Consider the following 15,295-nt stretch of genomic DNA (forward strand, 5'->3'; position numbering starts at 1 on the left):
TGTTTTAGTAGAAAGAAGAACGTTTGTAAGGGATATTGTAGCTTAGGAAAGCTGGACATTTGATCAAGTGACATCTACCTATATAAAAAAAAGAAATTTGCAAAAAGAAAAGGAAAATAGGATCATGTGGGGTACTAGTTCTGATGTAAATTTCTTAGGCATGAAAAGTTTTGAATATTTATTGTAAAAAATGCACAGAACAATTTGTACTACATGACTGATCTTTTATACCAGACATCCAATGGACCCCATTCAAGTCAATGGGATCTGTTGGGACCAGGTGGTGGTAGTTGTGCTCTGACCCATTTCGGTGCAAAAAAAAAAAAAAAAAAAGAATGAACCCTGAATGGGTCGGAGCCCAATGCCTGTGTAAAATCATACTCAACAGATTATATTGTCCTATGGCTAGATTCTAGCCTTAGGGCAATATAATCTGTTGAGTATGATTTTACTACTACACCCTGCACACTTCTATTGCGTTCTTTTATTTTTTTTATGTTGCAGGTAAAGTATGCCATCGCTGAAGATCAGATTATATCCAATATTTTAGAGAAGGGTACTTGAGGTCATATGTAGTATGGGGTACCATACTTATTTTAATACCATGGTAGGTAAGTTGTGAACAATGAACTGGTTTTAAAGAAACAGTCTGATACACTGTGTCGTGCCTACTGCAGAGCCTGAGGGGTGGAGCATGACACCGAGATGTTTTTGAATCACTGAGAGAAATAAACAAAAACTGTCTTGCTTTTCCATAACACTCAATGACAGCTTAATTTTACCAGAGCTTGTTAAGGAATGAAAGCTGAGCTGTGATTGGTTGTTATGAGGAAGCAGGACAGTTTTGTTTTTGTTTTTTTTAATTCCCCCTAATGTGTCATGGTCCACCCTCGTAAGCCTTGCACTAAGCATGAATAAAAAAACAGAGCAGGAGGCGCTCTGTAGTGTGATATCACAAGGTATACGGGTAATGCAGAATGTGAATTTGTGCTTACCAAGTAGGGTTGTACTGCATCCAAGTACAACCATGGATCAGAATGCATATGATATGAAGTACCAGCAGCCGCTCCACCTTTCACAGACAACAGATCCAACACAAATTCCTCCAATATAGGCAGAGTCAGAGTCAGGCGCTTGAAAACAAGGTAAAGGTAAAAACTTCTACTTTATTCCCACAATGCAGCGCATTTCACGGAGGTTCTTGTTACGCCAAGCGCTCCGGGTCCCCGCTCCTCCCCGGAGCGCTCGCTACACTCTCCTCACTGCAGCGCTCCGGTCAGATCCACTGACCCGGGGCGCTGCGATACCGCCTCCAGCCGGGATGCGATTCGCGATGCGGGTAGCGCCCGCTCGCGATGCGCACCCCGGCTCCCGTACCTGACTCGCTCTCCATCAGTCCTGTCCCGGCGCGCGCGGCCCCGCTCCCTAGGGCGCGCGCGCGCCGGGTCTTTGCGATTTAAAGGGCCACTGCGCCGCTGATTGGTGCAGTGGTTCCAATTAGTGTTATCACCTGTGCACTTCCCTATATCACCTCACTTCCCCTGCACTTCCTTGCCGGATCTTGTTGCCATCGTGCCAGTGAAAGCGTTTCCTTGTATGTTCCTAGCCTGTGTTCCAGACCTCCTGCCGTTGCCCCTGACTACGATCCTTGCTGCCTGCCCCGACCTTCTGCTACGTCCGACCTTGCTTCTGTCTACTCCCTTGTACCGCGCCTATCTTCAGCAGCCAGAGAGGTTGAGCCGTTGCTAGTGGATACGACCTGGTCACTACCGCCGCAGCAAGACCATCCCGCTTTGCGGCGGGCTCTGGTGAAAACCAGTAGTGACTTAGAACCGATCCACTAGCACGGTCCACGCCAATCCCTCTCTGGCACAGAGGATCCACTACCTGCCAGCCGGCATCGTGACAGTAGATCCGGCCATGGATCCCGCTGAAGTTCCTCTGCCAGTTGTCGCTGACCTCACCACGGTGGTCGCCCAGCAGTCGCAACAGATAGCGCAACAAGGCCAACAGCTGTCTCAACTGACCGTTATGCTTCAGCAGTTACTACCACAGCTTCAGCAATCATCTCCTCCGCCAGCTCCTGCATCTCCTCCGCAGCGAGTGGCCGCTTCTGGTCTACGACAATCCTTGCCGGATAAATTTGATGGGGACTCTAAGTTTTGCCGTGGCTTTCTTTCCCAATGTTCCCTGCACCTGGAGATGATGTCGGACCAGTTTCCCACTGAAAGGTCTAAGGTGGCTTTCGTAGTCAGCCTTCTGTCTGGAAAAGCCCTGTCTTGGGCCACACCGCTCTGGGACCGCAATGACCCCGTCACTGCCTCTGTACACTCCTTCTTCTCGGAAATTCGAAGTGTCTTTGAGGAACCTGCCCGAGCCTCTTCTGCTGAGACCGCCCTGTTGAACCTGGTCCAGGGTAATTCTTCCGTTGGCGAGTATGCCGTACAATTCCGTACTCTTGCTTCAGAATTATCCTGGAATAATGAGGCCCTCTGCGCGACCTTTAAAAAAGGCCTATCCAGCAACATTAAAGATGTTCTGGCCGCACGAGAAATCCCTGCTAATCTACATGAACTCATTCACCTAGCCACTCGCATTGACATGCGTTTTTCCGAAAGGCGTCAGGAGCTCCGCCAGGATATGGACTCTGTTCGCACGAGGCGTTTCTTCTCCCCGGCTCCTCTCTCCTCTGGTCCCCTGCAATCTGTTCCTGTGCCTCCCGCCGTGGAGGCTATGCAGGTCGACCGGTCTCGCCTGACACCTCAAGAGAGGACACGACGCCGCATGGAGAATCTCTGCCTGTACTGTGCTAGTACCGAACACTTCCTGAAGGATTGTCCTATCCGTCCTCCACGCCTGGAAAGACGTACGCTGACTCCGCACAAAGGTGAGACAGTCCTTGATGTCTACTCTGCTTCTCCACGTCTTACTGTGCCTGTGCGGATGTCTGCATCTGCCTTCTCCTTCTCTGCTGTGGCCTTCTTGGACTCCGGATCTGCAGGAAATTTTATTTTGGCCTCTCTCGTCAACAGGTTCAACATCCCGGTGACCAGTCTCGCCAGACCCCTCTACATCAATTGTGTAAACAATGAAAGATTGGACTGTACCATACGTTTCCGCACGGAGCCCCTTCTAATGCACATCGGACCTCATCACGAGAGGATTGAACTTTTGGTCCTTCCCAATTGCACTTCTGAAATTCTCCTTGGACTTCCCTGGCTTCAACTTCACTCCCCAACCCTGGATTGGTCCACTGGGGAGATCAAGAGTTGGGGGCCCTCTTGTTCCAAGGACTGCCTAAAACCGGTTCCCAGTAACCCTTGCCGTGACTCTGTGGTTCCTCCCGTAACCGGTCTCCCTAAGGCCTATATGGACTTTGCGGATGTTTTTTGCAAAAAACAAGCTGAGACTCTACCTCCTCACAGGCCTTATGATTGTCCTATCGACCTCCTCCCGGGCACTACTCCACCCCGGGGCAGAATTTATCCTCTGTCCGCCCCAGAGACTCTTGCCATGTCTGAATACGTCCAGGAAAATTTAAAAAAGGGCTTTATCCGTAAATCCTCCTCTCCTGCCGGAGCCGGATTTTTCTTTGTGTCCAAAAAAGATGGCTCTCTACGTCCTTGCATTGACTACCGCGGTCTTAATAAAATCACGGTTAAGAACCGCTACCCCCTACCTCTCATCTCTGAACTCTTTGATCGCCTCCAAGGTGCCCACATCTTTACCAAACTGGACTTAAGAGGTGCTTATAATCTCATCCGCATCAGAGAGGGGGATGAATGGAAAACGGCATTTAACACCAGAGATGGACACTTTGAGTATCTGGTCATGCCCTTTGGCCTGTGCAACGCCCCTGCCGTCTTCCAAGACTTTGTTAATGAAATTTTTCGTGATCTTTTATACTCCTGTGTTGTTGTATATCTGGACGATATCCTGATTTTTTCTGCCAATCTAGAAGAACACCGCCAGCATGTCCGTATGGTTCTTCAGAGACTTCGTGACAATCAACTCTATGCCAAAATAGAGAAATGTCTGTTTGAATGCCAATCTCTTCCTTTCCTAGGATACTTGGTCTCTGGCCAGGGACTACAAATGGATCCAGACAAACTCTCTGCCGTCTTAGATTGGCCACGCCCCTCCGGACTCCGTGCTATCCAACGTTTTTTGGGGTTCGCCAATTATTACAGACAATTTATTCCACATTTTTCTACCGTTGTGGCTCCTATCGTGGCTTTAACCAAAAAAAATGCCGATCCCAAGTCTTGGCCTCCTCAAGCGGAAGACGCCTTTAAACGGCTCAAGTCTGCCTTTTCTTCGGCTCCCGTGCTCTCCAGACCTGACCCATCTAAACCCTTCCTATTGGAGGTTGATGCCTCCTCTGTGGGAGCTGGAGCTGTCCTTCTACAAAAAAATTCTTCCGGGCATGCTGTTACTTGTGGTTTTTTTTCTAGGACCTTCTCTCCGGCGGAGAGAAACTACTCCATCGGGGATCGAGAGCTTCTAGCCATTAAATTAGCACTTGAGGAATGGAGGCATCTGCTGGAGGGATCAAGATTTCCAGTTATTATTTACACCGATCACAAGAACCTCTCCTACCTCCAGTCTGCCCAACGGCTGAATCCTCGCCAGGCCAGGTGGTCTCTGTTCTTTGCCCGATTTAATTTTGAAATTCACTTTCGGCCTGCCGATAAGAACATTAGGGCCGATGCTCTCTCTCGTTCCTCGGATGCTTCTGAAGTTGAACTCTCTCCGCAACACATCATTCCTCCTGACTGCCTGATTTCCACTTCTCCAGCCTCCATCAGGCAAACTCCTCCAGGAAAGACCTTTGTTTCTCCACGCCAACGCCTCGGAATCCTCAAATGGGGCCACTCTTCCCATCTCGCAGGTCATGCGGGCATCAAGAAATCTGTGCAACTCATCTCTCGCTACTATTGGTGGCCGACTCTGGAGACGGATGTTGTGGACTTTGTGCGAGCCTGCACTATCTGTGCCCGGGATAAGACTCCTCGCCAGAAGCCCGCTGGTTTTCTTCATCCTCTGCCTGTCCCCGAACAGCCTTGGTCTCTGATTGGTATGGATTTTATTACTGACTTACCCCCATCCCATGGCAACACTGTTATTTGGGTGGTCGTTGATCGATTCTCCAAAATGGCACATTTCATCCCTCTTCCTGGTCTTCCTTCAGCGCCTCAGTTGGCTAAACAATTTTTTGTACACATTTTTCGTCTTCACGGGTTGCCCACGCAGATCGTCTCGGATAGAGGCGTCCAATTCGTGTCTAAATTCTGGAGGGCTCTCTGTAAACAACTCAAGATTAAATTAAATTTTTCTTCTGCATATCATCCTCAATCCAATGGACAAGTAGAAAGAATTAACCAGGTCTTGGGTGATTATTTACGACATTTTGTTTCCTCCCGCCAGGATGACTGGGCAGATCTTCTACCATGGGCCGAATTCTCGTATAACTTCAGAGTCTCTGAATCTTCCTCCAAATCCCCATTTTTCGTGGTGTACGGCCGTCACCCTCTTCCCCCCCTCCCTACCCCCTTGCCCTCTGGTCTGCCTGCTGTGGATGAAATTTCTCGTGATCTTTCCATCATATGGAGAGAGACCCAAAATTCTCTCTTACAGGCTTCATCACGCATGAAGAAGTTCGCGGATAAGAAAAGAAGAGCTCCTCCCATTTTTTCCCCTGGAGACAAGGTATGGCTCTCCGCTAAATATGTCCGCTTCCGTGTCCCTAGCTATAAGTTGGGACCACGCTATCTTGGTCCTTTCAAAATTTTGTGCCAGATTAATCCTGTCTCTTACAAACTTCTTCTTCCTCCTTCTCTTCGTATTCCTAATGCCTTTCACGTTTCTCTTCTTAAACCACTTATCATTAACCGTTTCTCTCCCAAATCTGTTCCTCCCACTCCTGTTGCCGGCTCCTCGGACATCTTCTCCGTCAAAGAGATTCTGGCATCTAAAAAGGTCAGAGGGAAAACCTTTTTTTTAGTGGATTGGGAGGGTTGTGGTCCAGAAGAGAGATCCTGGGAACCTGAGGACAACATCCTAGACAAAAGTCTGCTCCTCAGGTTCTCAGGCTATAAGAAGAGGGGGAGACCCAAGGGGGGGGGTACTGTTACGCCAAGCGCTCCGGGTCCCCGCTCCTCCCCGGAGCGCTCGCTACACTCTCCTCACTGCAGCGCTCCGGTCAGATCCACTGACCCGGGGCGCTGCGATACCGCCTCCAGCCGGGATGCGATTCGCGATGCGGGTAGCGCCCGCTCGCGATGCGCACCCCGGCTCCCGTACCTGACTCGCTCTCCGTCAGTCCTGTCCCGGCGCGCGCGGCCCCGCTCCCTAGGGCGCGCGCGCGCCGGGTCTTTGCGATTTAAAGGGCCACTGCGCCGCTGATTGGCGCAGTGGTTCCAATTAGTGTTATCACCTGTGCACTTCCCTATATCACCTCACTTCCCCTGCACTTCCTTGCCGGATCTTGTTGCCATCGTGCCAGTGAAAGCGTTTCCTTGTATGTTCCTAGCCTGTGTTCCAGACCTCCTGCCGTTGCCCCTGACTACGATCCTTGCTGCCTGCCCCGACCTTCTGCTACGTCCGACCTTGCTTCTGTCTACTCCCTTGTACCGCGCCTATCTTCAGCAGCCAGAGAGGTTGAGCCGTTGCTAGTGGATACGACCTGGTCACTACCGCCGCAGCAAGACCATCCCGCTTTGCGGCGGGCTCTGGTGAAAACCAGTAGTGACTTAGAACCGATCCACTAGCACGGTCCACGCCAATCCCTCTCTGGCACAGAGGATCCACTACCTGCCAGCCGGCATCGTGACAGTTCTGCTTCATCAGGCATCATGATGAAGCGGAACCTCCGCGAAACGTGTTGCAATGTGGGAATTAAGTAGAAGTTTTTACCTTTACCTTGGTTTCAAGCGCCTCTCTGACTCTGCCTATATTGGAGGAATTTGTGTTGGATCTGCACTAAACATAACTGTCACGATTCGGCTTACAGGTAGTGGATCCTCTGTGTCAGCGAGGGATTGGCGTGGACCGTGCTGGTGGACCGGTTCTAAGAGGCTACTGGTGTTCACCAGAGCCCGCCGCAAAGCGGGATGGTCTTGCTGCGGCAGTAGCAACCAGGTCGTATCCACTAGCAACGGCTCAACCTCGCTGACTGCTGAGAAGGCGTGGGACAGAAGGACTAGGCAGAGGCAAGGTCAGACGTAGCAGAAGGTCGGGGCAGGCGGCAAGGTTCGTAGTCAAGATGGATAGCAGGAGTTCAGGTAACACAGGCTTGGACAACACTAAACGCTTTCACTGGCACAAGGCATCAAGATCCGGCAAGGGAGTGCAGGGGCAGTGAGCAGATATAGCCAGGGAGCAGGTGGAAGCCAATTAAGCTAATTGGGCCAGGCACCAATCATTGGTGCACTGGCCCTTTAAGTCTCAGAGAGCTGGCGCGCGCGCGCCCTAGAGAGCGGAGCCGCGCGCGCCAGCACATGACAGCCGGGGACCGGGACGGGCAAGTGACTTGGGATGCGATTCGCGAGCGGGCGCGTCCCGCTGTGCGAATCCCATCCCCGCCGGCAATGTCAGTGCAGCGCTCCCGGTCAGCGGGTCTGACCGGGGCGCTGCAGGGAGAGAGACGCCATGAGCGCTCCGGGGAGGAGCAGGGACCCGGAGCGCTCGGCGTAACAATAACACACTTTCCCAGATGTATCAATCTGTCCGAGACGAAAACTGTCTTTGTTGCCCATAGCAACCAATTGCAGCTCAGCTTTCCTTTTTTTAAATTCTTCTGGAAACATGAAAGCTGAGCTGTGGTTGGTTGCTATGGAAAAAGCAGACAGATGATTCCCTGGGCCAGGTTGCTTCAATTGTCAAAACTTTCTAATAAAGAAAAATCATAGCAACCAATTTAAAGTGAAGCTGCTCTGGAAAAAATGAAAGCTGTACATGGTTGCTATGGGCAACCGGGCTGGTTTCGTTTTTGCCAGTTTTGATTAGTGAGGCCGACATTCCCAATGTTGCCAGGTGGTTGACCCCAATTTGTGGCATAAATTGTGCCATTGTAGTAAAAAAAAAAAGCGCTATTTTTGCCTCGATTTTGCTAACATCATGGCAAAATATAATGCAAGACAGAACATAAAAGCCGCCACCTGTACAGAGCCATCAATGTTTTCATTGAGAGACTGATGTAATTTTCCCGAATTGGGAGCGTTAACACATCCCCTGTGTTATTTTATGAATACAAGTGTCTTATCAGCTGGAGAGCAGACAGCCTGACATTTTAGTTACCTGTAATGGGAGTCTATGGGCGGCTATTAAAGTAATTACCCCCATATAAAACATGAATTCATCTCTCGGCTGATAGTATCTCTTACAATGTAGCACAAATTCACTTCAACTATTACAAAGTAGTTTGAAATCTTTTTGATGTGAGAGTTTATTGTTACAATGACTCATGTGCTGGAGAGATTAGATTTCTCCTTTAATACAATTATATTTAGTCCTTACTATAGTTTGTATCTGTATTCTGCAGATACGGGAGAGTGACAGATATAACCATACATCTCCTGCCTTGGTGTTGGCTTATTTTTTTCATATTCATAGGGTCTCTTCACACAGCAGAATTTTCGCCTCAAATTAAATCCCATAAACTTCTATGGGATTCCGCACTCCCATTCACACTTCTGAATTTCCGCTTGCGGAAATTCAGAAGTGTGAATGGGAGTGCGGAATCCCTGAGGCCGCGTTCACACGGCAGAATGTCTGCACGAAAAATCACTGTGCGGACATTCCGTACAGTGCAGGGTGTTGGCAGAATTTGCCGGCGCTAGGACCGCATGGAATGCGCCATCTCATAGACGGTTTTGCATTCTGTGCAGAATCCGCACAAAGAATGAACGCGTTCATTCTTTGTGTGGACATGGGAAAAGGAATTTACGTGCTGGAAACATCTGGGCACGGAAATTCCGCCTTGTGCACACAACAGCAGAATCCGGTTGAATTCAACGGGACTCTGCTGCAGCGGAAATTCCGCCGTGTGTGTATAGACCCTTAGTGGATGGCTACAATCCGCAGCTTTAGAAGGTTGCGGCTGCAGCACCTAAAAAGTATTAAGATTTATTTACTGATTTCCCCTGCACGGCAACACTCCCCCCCTATGTAGTGACTACAGGACTGTTCCCTTCAATCGGTCGGAATGGCCAGTTTGGATGGTACCTGGTCGTTTACACATAGGGGCCACAAACTGCATGTTTTTGCAGTTCAGGGGTTAGACAGAGTTTAACAGCCCGACCAGCTAGCATCCCTTTGGTGGTGGGTATGGACCAGTTAAATGGGCACTGTCAGACCCAAGAACTTTTTATATGTTGTTACTGATTAAACTTAAAGACCTTATGTAATATGGTTGTTTAAAAAATGTAGAATATTTAATAAAGAAAACAGCCCCTGAAAATCCCATCACCAGGGGTCCCCATACCTACTGGGACACTAACCAGTCCTGCAGCAGCATCAGCTTGTCCATGAGTCATGGACAAGGGATAACTCCCGGACAAGGTTGCAATGAGCCGACACACCAATCACCTCCCACCACCTCAAGGGAGGGACATGCCCCCTTCCTCTGAGAGGAAATTAATGAAAAGAGGTATTTTTTTAATAATAAAAATAGGTGATAGAGGCATAAAAATAGAGGTACATGGTCAGGATTAGGTAATGAGTGTTACGCTTTAAGGTACTAGGGGCCTTGGATGCAGCTTATTAGGCTGCTTAGTGTGGTGGTTGGTTGGCTGTGCTGGGTGGGGGTGGCTAGCCCACGCAGAGACTAGCCCACCCAGTGACTAGATATATGACCCTACTTCCATACTACTACCATAGACTTATCAGAATTGGTAAATAATATATCTACTCACCCACATACCCCTTGTCCTTCTATGTGTTGTTTATATCCCCATTTTGTACTTTTGTAATCTTATACATGTTTTGTTCCAAAAAAAAATAAAAAATAAGTGCTATCCTTTTGCCCAAGACTAGTGCCGATACTCACATCATCAGCAGGACTGCCTGATGTTCCGTCCCGGAAGTCCCATAGACTTAAATAGAGCTTCTGGCGCTAGTCTCGAGCAACCGAATACTGTGCTTTTAGTTTCACCAGTATCCTGCCGCTGGCCGAACAGATAAAGCTTTAATTTTCTATGGTTCTTTCAGGTTGTGGTGATGGTGGTTTATTCATGTAAGTGTCTGATCATTTTTTTTTTTTTTTGTTTTGTTTTGTTTTAGTGCCTCAATTTCCCAAGTCACAGCTGGTGGTGAAGAAGTCGATGGCAGAGAGCTTCATCCACCTCGGTTTTTGATAAACAGGTATATTAAGGTTATCCAAGTTAAACTGAATGTTATACAGTTAATAAAAGCTGTCACTGTGTCCCATGTCCAGAAAAATTGTCAATGTTATATATATATATGAGTGATGGGAGGGATGGTTGTACTCTACTTAGGTAGGGCAGGCGTTTAGTTGCATGCATTCTGCAGAAGACTTTCCATATCCTCTTCATTTTATGGATCAAGGCTTCCAGAGGTTTAACCCCCGCCAATCATAGTGATTTGGTATATCATTGTAACATTCTTCAATGTTATATGGTGGAAATAACCATTTAAAATGGAAAATGTGCAATAATAAATTTTTTATGTGGTGGCGCTGTAGAGCAATTTAAACCTTCCTGCCAGGTTCCACCACAGACCACAGGTGGTTGCTGGAGATCAGAAAGAAACTAGAATATCAATTTTGTTTTGGGACAATTATGTTAAAAAAAGAGATTGTATCTAGGAAAGAAAGCCCCCCCCCCCCCCCTTTGAAGAATTATATCTATAGATACATTAACGTCTCAAATAATAAATGTTCTGTGATTTGTCAACCATGACTATAGTATATATGGCAATCTTTAGATCTACCGACATCTGCTTATTCTCCTTGAGTCAGGTTTCTACCTCAAGCATTAAAGACTAGTCAGTCTATATTTCATGGCAACGTACCAACTACAATGATGATTCCTAAAAGTAATACGACGCAGCACAATGTATCAAATAATGTAAAACAGACATCGGCTGTACCATAATTGCTTCTAATGGTGCTTAGTATAGGACAGAACTGGCTCCAAAGTTAAGTTCACAAACTATCAGAGAAAGACATCAAATTAAGCATTGCCAGGGAACGCTTAAAGCTCAATGACAAAATTGGCTGACATCATTGGAGATCGTATGCCTGGGGATGACCTAAGCAAGGGACTGGCAACCTTTGACTGTTACAGAACAAAATCTACCAAGATGATCCGGCTTCAGATATCACATAAAAGGCTGCTAAGTTGTGTTTAGTTCATCAAAATTCCAGAATTTGGCAGAGCCCCAGCGGCTTATCCCAGACCCAAAGGAGACGTCAGTCAAATTTCCCATGAAAAGAATAGAAAGGAGATTATAATGAATGATCAACTGATCTATATGAGCTGTGAAATCCTGGGACTATCAATGAAGATGTAGTAGAGCTGAGCTTGTCTTTTTAAGGTTAAAGGGGTACTCCACCCCTAGACATCTTATCCCCTATCCAAAGGATAGGGGATAAGATGTCTGATCGCAAGGGTCCCGCTGCTTGAGACCCCCGCGATCTCGGCTGCAGCATCCCAGACATCCGCTGCACAGAGCGAATTTCGCTCCAGGCCAGATGACTGGCGATGCAGGGCGGAGGCTCGTGACGTCACAGCCATGCTTCGCTCATGACATCAAGGCCACACCCGCTCAATGCAAGTCAATGGGAGGGGGCGTGATGTCGTGTCATGACGTCACGAGCCTTTGGATAGGGGATAAGATGTCTAGGGGTGGAGTACCCCTTTAAAGCTGTGTAGGTGTAGATACTTTCTTCAACCTGCACAGAGATTCTGCAAAAAAAAAATCTGAACATGGCTTAACAGATGGTTAGAATGGAATCTGTTCAAATTCAAATTTAAAGGGGTACTCCAGGGAAGTTAAGAATCATAAAAATTCCCCGAAGCCACCACAATACCTGTTCATGTGGTTTTTGCAGCTCCTCTGGACCCTGATGTCTCCTAAATACTTTTTCCTTATTTGCAGCACAGACTACTACTCCCAGAAGTCAGCGCAGCTCTGTGTAATGGCTGTCAGCCAACTTCTTTCACTATCTGTGTGCAGGCTTACACTGCAGCTCACACACTGTAAATGTATTTTCTTTCAGACTATCCTTCCTCCAGCAATAAATCATGCTGTAGTCTGAATAGCAGCAATCAGTGATTAGATCTACACAGGAAAATAGCAGCTATGTGCTCAGTTGGGACTGAGAATCTTTACTGCTCTTCTCTCACAGCTCACAAGCTCTCAGACAGGGAGGGGAGGTGTGGTTGTAAAGCCAGCGCTCTAGACCAAACAGAAATCAGACAGAAATCAGGTGGTGTTGTCTTGAAGGGAGGGGGCTAGGTCTCACTGAGAAGACAAAGTGGATCTGAAAATGACATTTTCCTCTCACTTGTTGCATATAAGTGACAGCTGAAAGAGGGAAACTGCTCTATATAGCTAATGAATGATATTTAGACAAATACATAGGTTGGTAAGAGGGAAAGAATGAGATATGGGTTTAGTTCCCCGGAGTACCCCTTTAAGCCAAATATGACAAAAAAAAAATGAAGATAAACTGTTTCTTATGTGGCAAATACCAGTCTGTCAATACTGTAAATCAGAGGTTATATTCATGCCTGCATTATGGCTTACATAACAGAAGCTACAGAGATTTGCTGGATCAGCATTCAGCTTCAGCAAACCTGTACAGTCTAGAAAGGAAATATACATTTAGAGAGAAAAAAAATATATAATATATTGGTTGAATTAATTTCCTCATAGCAGTGGAATAACAACAAGAGTTGTCTCGACTTGGTTGTGCCAAAAGGAAGAACTCTCTGTTCAGCTATTCACCAAAGAAGATTGAAAAATTAAGCTTCCTGAGTGGGATGTTGGAGCAAATCCTTGGCAGCAAACGCTTCCATGTTTTCCTGGTCCATTCTTACATTTCATGACCTATTGTAAATTTCTTTTATACTATGAATGGGTGAAATGTGAATTATTTTCTGGATGTCCTCCATATATTCTTGCAATGCTCCTGTACATATCCTGACTCGGACCATACATATGGAATGGAAGTTTATACTGTGCAGAATTCTTAGGCTGTGTTCACATATATCAGGCGTGCACCATAGGGAAACTGATGCTAGAACTGATCCCATTCATTTGAATGGGACAGTTCACAATCGTCCAGAGTCTCAATTTTAATGGTTGGATACCACGGAGAGCACCAGACAGGGAAGCACAGCTTGCATTCCCCTGTCCATTGCCCAGAAACAATGGACGCTGGATGCCATACAACTTGTCATCAATTGTGTCTAGATTTAGGCTGAGGTCACCTATGCCAGATGCCGGACTTATGTGAACCAAGCCTTACAAGGTGAGGAATCTATAGCAGCATATCTTGAAGTTCCATGGCCCACTGCAAACGTGACAAACCCCATTCTACCATGTGCATTACTAATACTGAGCCTTCTCATTTGGCTTGGCTGGGAGACTTTTTGGCCTTGTGTAGCTGCTACCTTTGTACCTTTTATAACATATACTCTTGATCAGGGCTGGTGTAAGGATTTTTGCCACCCTTGGCAAAAGCTAATTTTGCTGCCCCATTGACTCCGCCCATTGACCCGCCCATTGACATGCCCCGCCTTACTATTGGGGTGACACACTGGTGATGGAGGGGCGGTGACGCAGTTGTGATGTTATGAGGCAGGAGCAGCGGGACCTGAGCGATCAAGCCTGTCTACCAAACAATCACTGAAATATGGACCACAAATCCAATTTAGCTCATTACTATCAAAAGACCAACCAAAAATTAGCTAAAATGTAACAACTTTTATTGAAAACAATTAAAATCTATGTCAATAATCACTATAAAATGAATACAGAGTCACAGGTCTCAGTATAAGAAGACTCTACTCAATCCCCTATAATTCACCCTTTTTACACCCGACGCGTTTCCCCGTATATTTATGGTTCATCAGAGGTTACAATTTTTAGCCCAGGTAGTACGGTGGAGGAATCTGTATAATAACTTATTCCATTCTATATATCATAACCAATGAACAGACATATATCACATAGCAAGCAAAGTTAAATAGAAACACAAAGAAATAACTGTGGGTTTTCTTCTTTGTGGGAGGTCTCCAGTGGTATGTTGAAGTCCCGTTAGACCTAAATGCTTAATATCACCTCCAAAGATAATTGTGAGTCCTGGATGCCGGTGCATTGCCGTAGAATGAGATTTGCCATAGAATGAGATGGTCCGCCTCCATCACATCCTATTGGCTCACTCTTGTCACGTGACATATTTAAACGTCACGCATCGATGCGCACAGCAGTCTCAGTTTGGCTATCACAGGGAGAGGATCCCCTCTCCCTGTGACAGCTGAAGCTGCACGGAGCTCTCATGGCCTCTGTGGCCCCACAGAAGCTCACACATTTACACAGCTCATACGGCTGGCTCATATACATTTACTCTATTATTACATGTACTGTTGATCCACAGAGCTATCGGGATCCCGATGGCGCTGTCATCAGTGTGCGTCCTCGCGAGCGCCCCACGCCCGCAGCTGTACTCCCCGTCACCCGCAGCTGTACTCCCCGTCCCCCGCAGCTCTACTCCCCGTCCCCCGCAGCTCTACTCCCCGTCCTCCGCAGCTCTACTCCCCGTCCTCCGCAGCTCTACTCCCCGTCCTCCGCAGCTCTTCTCCCCGTCCCCTGTTAACGCTCAGGGAGCGATCCACAGCACTATGGGGATTCCTATGCCCGATGGCGCTGTCATCAGTGTGCGTCCCCCCAAGCGCCCCACGCCCGCAGCTCTACTCCACGTCCCCCGCAGCTGTACTCCCCGTCCCCCGCAGCTCTACTCCCCGTCCCCCGCAGCTCTACTCCCCGTCCCGTTAACGCTCAGGGAGCGGGGAACAGAAAGTAGAGCATCGGGCGCAGGTAAAGTAGCACTACGCGAATAACTTAACCTGCGCCCGATGCTCTACTTTCTGTTCCCCACTCCCTGAGCGTTAACGGGACGGGGAGTAGAGCTGCGGGGGACGGAGAGTAGAGCTGCGGGGGACGGGGAGTACAGCTGCGGGCGGCGGAGGACGGGGAGTACAGCTGCGGGGGACGGGGAGTAGAGCTGCGGGGGACGGGAAGTAGAGCTGCGGGCATGGGGCGCTCG

General features: G+C 47.9%; 1 protein-coding gene across 7 annotated transcripts in view; it reads right to left on the bottom strand.

Moving 5' to 3' along the window:
- ANGPT1 (angiopoietin 1) overlaps positions 1 to 15,295 on the bottom strand; it is a 368,410-nt gene that overhangs the window by 85,986 nt on the left and 267,129 nt on the right. The gene's annotated exons all lie outside the window — the stretch shown is intronic.

This window comes from Hyla sarda, chromosome 5, assembly GCF_029499605.1.
Source record: "Hyla sarda isolate aHylSar1 chromosome 5, aHylSar1.hap1, whole genome shotgun sequence".
Taxonomy (NCBI): domain Eukaryota; kingdom Metazoa; phylum Chordata; class Amphibia; order Anura; family Hylidae; genus Hyla; species Hyla sarda.